The 6,764-nt window shown below is 34.6% G+C and overlaps 1 long non-coding RNA gene across 1 annotated transcript; it reads right to left on the reverse strand.

Annotated features, from left to right (window-relative positions):
• Nucleotides 1–3,272: 3,272 nt before the first annotated feature.
• On the reverse strand, nucleotides 3,273–5,250 carry LOC310740643. The gene is made up of 5 exons (XR_014537699.1): nucleotides 5,137–5,250; nucleotides 4,760–4,958; nucleotides 4,285–4,581; nucleotides 4,064–4,100; nucleotides 3,273–3,923 (listed from the first exon to the last, which is right to left on the reverse strand). It is a non-coding gene; the product is annotated as an uncharacterized lncRNA (long non-coding RNA).
• Nucleotides 5,251–6,764: the final 1,514 nt, after the last annotated feature.

Consider the following 6,764-nt stretch of genomic DNA (forward strand, 5'->3'; position numbering starts at 1 on the left):
ATTGCATGTGCAAAACAAACACAAAAATGTACTCATTCATTGAAAACTTTGAATAATAATTGTGGGAGAGCAACTGGTTCAGGGGAAGAAACTCTCAGGACATCGACCGGTTCTGAACAGAAGAGATTAATTCACTGTTTTTACGCAAATACACACGTGCACACATGCATCTCGCAGCGATCCATCGCCCTTCTTTCTTTCCTTTTATCTGTTCCCTCCGCTCACTGCCACAGAGAACACTTATTAGCTCAAGATCCCTCAGATGTGTCATTCTTACCGCTTTCCTCCACCTGGTCTTGCCCTCTATTCACAAACCGGCGCTTGGCCACGCCCCTTATGCAACAATTATACAAATTATAATAGTTTATTAGAGGAACAGCACCTGTAGGACGTTTTGGAGACAAGGTGAAGGAGGTAAGATTGAGATGGTTTGGACATGTGCAGAGGAGGGACATGGGGTATATCAGTAGGAGAATGCTGAGGATGGAGCCACCAGGAAAAATGAAGAGAGGAAGAACAAGGAGGAGGTTTATGGATGTGGTGAAGAAGACATGCAGGTAGTTGGTTTGAAAGAGGCAGATGCAGAGGACCGATTAGTGTGGAGACGGATGATCCACTGTGGCGCCCCCTAATGGGACCAACCAAAAAAAAGAAAAAGATTATTACATTATTTAATTCATATATTTTTTTAATTTTGGGGAGAATATATTATGAATGTATATGATGGATTTTTCCTTCACTTGATCTAGGAGAACCAAACCTGTGAAAGATCTCATGCTATAGATCTCTGACCTCAACCATATTGAACACTTTTGGAATTAATTGGAACAATGGCTGCACCCCAGGACTCCTCACCTCACCAACATCACTACCTGACTTTCATTCATCCACAAGGTTGTTAGTAATCTCCACATGCACCCTCCAAAATCTAGTGGACCATCCTCCCAGAAGAGTGGAGGAAATAATGAGAGAAAACAGGGATTAAATGTGGAATTGGAGCACAAAAAACACAAATGAATCTTCTGGTCAGATGTCTGCATTGACTGAAAACACTATTAATATATTTTTTATATGTATATAATAATAATAACCTTTATTTTATGTAGCACGTTTAAAAGTAGCTTTTTAAAGCGTTTTAAATAAATTCATGTAGAAATGTGTCAGTTTTCTGGAATACTGAAGAGAGCTAGCTAATTCAGAGCTAGCATAAAGCAAAGGTGGTATAAAGCCTGCTAAGTCAGAGCACACCCCTACCTCTTTTCTTTCACAAAAAAAAAAAAGCTATAACTTGTTTTTTTTATACATACAGTGTCAGCATTTGTCTCTCATAGCTAACACTGACACTGGGTAATGATTTCTGTCCTTCAGCCTTCATTATCTGGAGTTCTGAAAGAGGCCTTGGGTGGGGAGAAGATCCTGCTTTGGATGCAGTCCTGTTTAAACTCTTGAGCCTGTTTAATTCTTCAACATGCTCCGGGAGTTGATGCACACCCAGCTCAGGGAAAATGGAAGCTGTTTGTGCTCAGAACATTAAATCTGCTTACTTTGCACTCGAGTCGAAATTGGGGAAAACTTGAAATGTTTACAGCATGTTACAAACATCATGTGTTCCTTCTCTGGGTTTCGTGCACCATACAGCTAGCACAGCAAAAAAAATCCAGAGAAATAAGAAAGAAATGATATATTTCATGTGGATGAATTTTCTAGCTCAAAATGATGCAATCCAACACAATACCAGCAGCTATGGGTGAGTTACACTACTACTATTTCCACTTTGCACACACTGAAATCAAGTCTGTCCTGTTCAGTGATCAGAATCATGAGAAGCTTCTGTGAGATTTAAATTTGTTATCCTGCTTTAATATCAGCGCAGGGTCAATTTCACGAATTAAGCAGATACAAGATTCTTTATTAAAAATGAGCAAACAGATCGAAATATACTGTTTGAAATCTCGGTGGCTGAACAGAACAAAGTCAGATGATCAGAAAATTATCAGTAAGCTTACAGCATTTCCCCTCAAATAAGTGAATCTGAACACTTCACAAATTGAAAACTACAAACACAACTATTCAGGACTGACAAATATTCCTTACAAGCTTCCTGGTTCTTATCAAAAGCTGATTATTGCCAATAACACAAAGTTTCAAAACCTTGATGAAATTTAGTGAGTTGTAAAAAAAACATGCCAGCTGTAGAATGCGTTATTTAGTTGTTTACTGATCAACTTGTTTGGTTAAAAATGCTGCAAGCTGTTAAAAAACCTTGTTTTCACTAACTGTACCCAAACATTCGTTTAGTATGTGATTTTTGTTTTTGCTTTGAGTTAAAATTATTTTCGTGAAACTATACCAGTTATTTGGAATCCCAGTATTGTTTTCACTTGAAATTAAAACTGTACTTTGCTTTTTTTATTTAAAAGTTTATATTGAAATGCATTTTTAGCTCCTCTTTAGTGAAAGTGGTCTTGGTCTAGGACACATCTGCAATCTGTACGCTGATCGCTATAAATCAGTTTTGTAAAATTTTTAGTATACTGGTGCAAGATATTGACACTTAAAATGTGGGATTACAATGTATTTTATTCAGGCCAACTGTGTAGTCGATTCATTGACTTGGTGATACTATTAAAGTTTACACATGCATGCATCGCTTATTAATGGACTATATATTGCAAATGTTATTGTAGAATAATTTACAGTTCAGTATAAGTTGTGTTTAAAAAGTGTTTATAAAAGTAAAACTGGAAATTAAAGCATGTATCTATTATTAAGTTAAATATACTGATTTGAATATTTCAATTTGGGTAAATACAAAGTCAATTACGTAAAGTTAAAAAGTTCAAGTTGTAATGGCCATTTAATAATTTCCAAAGTCAAAATAAACAAGTTCCTTTAAATAAACATATTTTATTCTACACTTTTTCTGTTTTTTTTTTATTTTTTTTATTTATTTTTTATTTTTTTTTTATTCAAAAATTTTTTTGTCAGGCAATAAGTTTGAATATTTCTTTTCTAAATTCAGCAAAAAAAAAAAAAATAATAATAATAATAATATTCTCTCTCTCTCTCTCTCTCTCTCTCTCTCTCTCTCTCTCTCTCTCTCTCTATATATATATATATATATATATATATATATATATATATATATATATATATATATATATATATATATATATATATATATATATATAAGAATGGTTTAGGTTGATAAACCTGGTTAAATTTCCAAAAAACTTCAAGAGTTAAATTCAAGCTGAAATTCGAGAGAATATGTTTACTGTGTTTTATTTAAAGGTTGCAGGCAGAAAGTAGGCAAAGAGCTCAGGCAAAATGTATTTCATTCCTTTCATTCCTCAAACTTTACTGGTCAAAACTAAATCATTATTAAGTTCTTAACTGCTAAAAATAAATCAGAATTCAAGTCTATACACTTGTAGGTATCCAGTACATACACACTAAGTAAATATAGATATATTCTTTTATTTTTTACTTACAACAGGAAAAAAAGCCAAAATCAAAGGATGATCTTGATTTGAGGAACAGTGAGGAACAAATGAGGAACAGTGCGTTCTAATAGTATAATCCTGACACAGTGCATTGATTTTTACTTTGATTTAATTAAAAATAAACAGTTCATGTGGATACAGAGGGGACTGAAACAAAAATATATAAATATATAAACAATTATAGAAAATCGAAATTTTCATGAACCTTCTATGAACCTAGTAAAAGTAATTCTATAAAAATAAATAATAAAAAAAAAAATTAAGTAAAGAACACTTTTATATTAAAAGTAAAGTAGAGTAAAACACAAGCACAGCAGAAGTACAGTATTACTGAGGAAAGCCATCTAAATATGATGAGAATGGAATCTGCTTGTTTCATCATCAGGACTGGTCTGTGTCTCCACCATCAACGTCCTTCTATAAATTTCAGATTACACAACAGGAGAAACAGTATCTTGAGGTTACCTCAGTTTTGGCTCTTATGATTTAATCACACTGACAGGAGATAAACAATACAAAAGAGTTTCCAATATTTAAAAATAGACAATTATACTTACACTGTTAAAACTGGTTGAGGATCTCTTTTTATTCATACTATAGAAAAACATAAGCATAAAGAGCACATCAGTAATATATTGATATCATAATAATACTATTTAAGTGTACCCCATAGATTTTCAGCTTTATGCACATTAATGTACACTACACAATGCATTTGTTTTACATTTTATATAAAAGATAAATATGCAAAAATGCATATATGAAAATGCAGTATTACCTCTCCTTCAAGAAGCTTCATGGCGAAGTGAATGCAGTTGTAAGTTTTAAAGTCATATTCTGGATTTTTCTTCATTGCATTTTTAACATTCTTTTCAAACGATGCAGGAATTCCACCATCCTTCCTGTAAATTGCAAAACTCATTCCATGAGTAAACCCATCCACATTCACTTTGCTTACAATCCCTGTACAAGAACTGGAAGATTCGGAGTGGGGAGTGGAAGATGTACCTGATGACAATCCAAAACGCAAAACAAGAGAAACTTGATGCTTTGGCTACTGGCTGAGATTTAATTTCTATTAAAAAAAAAAGAAAAGAAATAAAAGAATAAAATACATTTATAAGTGAAAATCATTTTACTACCTTTTTCAAAATGAATTATATTATTACAGATAATGACATCACTGTGATCCAAATGTGTTTTGGTTAGATAATATTTGTCTATTTCAATGAACGTAAAAATAAATGTTTTACGATTGAACTGAATGATTTCCACGTCACTGCACAGCACTCCAGCATGATAGATGTTTCTAACATGTGATTCAACCATAAAGAGGTCTTCAAGCTCTGAATTTCCATTGTATTCATCTTCATTCTTTTTAACAACACGGAAACCATTAGGCGTACCTCCCAGTCCAGCTACCCAGGTTTGCTTTGATGGCAGAAATGATGACTACAAAGAAAATGTAACATTTACACACAAAAAAACACAACTGTGTTTGCTTCTATTTTTGTTACAACTTGTGCAAAGCAGAATGTTCAAATATATATATATACACACACACACACACAAAGTGGGTGTGGGTGTAGGCAGAAGAGCATTACTACTAGAGGAAGATATAAACACTCACCATTATTCAATTACTGATGCTCAACACTGTCAGTATAAAAAAAAGTTTACAAATGCCACATGTGGTCACAAGCACTGATGCTGTGACTGACAAAGAAAACAAAAGCTTATATCTGACAAAAAGGCGTTACTTACAAAAAGATGAAATAAACCTATAGGTTTCACAACCACTATTTAAAGCTACTGTCTACACCCCTAATATGTTTTTAGGCACAGTTTATTATTATTAACATTTGTAAACATCAGTTAAAATTTTTTAAACAATTTAAAATAAAATGCCTGATTGGTTAATAATATATCAAATAATATTTTATATTTTATATATATATTTTATTTATATATATATATATATATATATATATATATATATATATATATATATATACAGTGAGGAAAATAAGTATTTGAACACCCTGCTATTTTGCAAGTTCTCCCACTTAGAAATCATGGAGGGGTCTGGAATTGTCATCGTAGGTGCATGTCCACTGTGAGAGACATAATCTAAAAAAAAAAATCCAGAAATTACAATATATGATTTTTAAACTATTAATTTGTATGATACAGCTGCAAATAAGTATTTGAACACCTGTCTATCAGCTAGAATTCTGACACCCAAAGACCTGTTAGTCTGCCTTTAAAATGTCCACCTCCACTACATTTATTATCCTAAATTGATGCACCTGTTTGAGGTTGTTAGCTGCATAAAGACACCTGTCCACCCCATACAATCAGTAAGAATCCAACTACTAACATGGCCAAGACCAAAGAGCTGTCCAAAGACACTAGAGACAAAATTTTACACCTCCACAAGGCTGGAAAGGGCTACGGGGAAATTGCCAAGCAGCTTGGTAAAAAAAAAGTCCACTGTTGGAGCAATCATTAGAAAATGGAAGAAGCTAAACATGACTGTCAATCTCCCTCGGACTGGGGCTCCATGCAAGATCACACTTTGTGGGGTCTCATTGATCCTAAGAAGGGTGAGAAATCAGCCCAGAACTACACGGGAGGAGCTGGTCAATGACCTGAAAAGAGCTGGGACCACTGTTTCCAAGGTTACTGTTGGTAATACACTAAGACGTCATGGTTTGAAATCATGCATAGTACGGAAGGTTCCCCTGCTTAAACCAGCACATGTCCAGGCACGTCTTAAGTTTGCCAATGACCATTTGGATGATCCAGAGGAGTCATGGGAGAAAGTCATGTGGTCAGATGAGACCAAAATAGAACTTTTGGGTCATAATTCCACTAAACGTGTTTGGAGGAAGAAGAATGATGAGTACCATCCCAAGAACACCATCCCTACTGTGAAGCATGGGGGTGGTAGCATCATGCTTTGGGGGTGTTTTTCTGCACATGGGACAGGGTGACTGCACTGTATTAAGGAGAGGATGACCGGGGCCATGTATTGCGAGATTTTGGGGAACAACCTCCTTCCCTCAGTTAGAGCATTGAAGATTGGTTGAGGCTGGGTCTTCCAACATGACAATGACCCGAAGCACACAGCCAGGATAACCAAGGAGTGGCTCTGTAAGAAGCATATCAAGGTTATGGCGTGGCCTAGCCAGTCTCCAGACCTAAACCCAATAGAGAATCTTTGGAGGGAGCTCAAACTCCGTGTTTTTAGCAACA

The sequence above is a fragment of the Silurus aristotelis genome, assembly GCF_946808225.1.
Source record: "Silurus aristotelis genome assembly, chromosome: 18".
NCBI lineage: Eukaryota > Metazoa > Chordata > Actinopteri > Siluriformes > Siluridae > Silurus > Silurus aristotelis.